This window comes from Gekko japonicus, unplaced genomic scaffold (genome assembly GCF_001447785.1).
Source record: "Gekko japonicus isolate JY-2015 unplaced genomic scaffold, Gekko_japonicus_V1.1 scaffold64, whole genome shotgun sequence".
Taxonomy (NCBI): domain Eukaryota; kingdom Metazoa; phylum Chordata; class Lepidosauria; order Squamata; family Gekkonidae; genus Gekko; species Gekko japonicus.
Genome location: NW_015170277.1, coordinates 2207608 through 2208491, shown reverse-complemented (window position 1 = coordinate 2208491; position 884 = coordinate 2207608). Strand labels below are relative to the sequence as shown.

Genomic DNA, 884 nt, shown 5'->3' with positions numbered 1-884 from the left:
AGTGTTGTCTACTCAGACCGGCAGCGGCTCTCCAGGGTCTCAGGCAGAGGTCTTTCACATCACCTCCTACCAGTGTTCCCTCTAAGATGAGTCAGTGTGAGCTAGCTCGCAGTTTTTTTAGCCTCCAGCTCACAGATTTTTGCCTTAGCTCAGGAAGGGAGGGCTCCAGAGCCAACTAATTTATGCAGCAGACAAATCGCTCGCTCAGAACTTTAATGCCAGGAGCTCACAAAGTAGAATGTTTGCTCACAAGCTTAGAGGGAGCATTGCCTCCTACCTGATCTTTTTGTTTGTAAACTGGAGATGCCGGGGATTGAACCTGGGACCGTCTGCATCCCAAGCAGATGCTCTACCACTGAGCTACAGCCCTTCCCCACGTGTCCTGGTGATCTATCCCAAACACCTCTTTGAAGCATACCCCTATCATGTTGTTTTCCTCTGATACTGATAGGGTTGCCAGCTCTGGGTGGGAAGTACCTGGATATTTTAGGGGGTGGAGCCTGGATGAGAGGAGGGGTTGGGGAGGGGAGGGGAGGGACCTCACCAGGATATAATGCCACAGAGCCCACCCCCCAGAGCAGCCATTTTCTCCAGGGGAACTGATCTCTGTAGCCTGGAGATAAAACGTAATTCCAAGGGATCCCCAGGCCCCACCTGGAGGTTGGCAGCCCTGGATACCAGCTGTTTCCCTTATTTTAAAGAAACCAATATGACAGAGGTACCAAGGTCTAGAGGCTAATGTCAAGTGAATGGCTAACCAAATCAAAGTTTATTTTCCTGATTCTTCCTCCCAGAGAATCCTGGGAATTGTCATTTGCTGAAGGCGTTGAGAGTTTTCTGTTAATGATACTCCAGTTCTGCCCTCAGCAAAGTGGTGGTTCCCT

General features: G+C 50.1%; 1 non-coding gene across 1 annotated transcript; it reads right to left on the bottom strand.

Moving 5' to 3' along the window:
- Positions 1-298: 298 nt before the first annotated feature.
- TRNAP-GGG lies at positions 299-370 on the bottom strand. The gene has a single exon. It is a non-coding gene; the product is annotated as a tRNA-Pro (tRNA).
- Between the last annotated feature and the right edge of the window lie 514 nt (positions 371-884).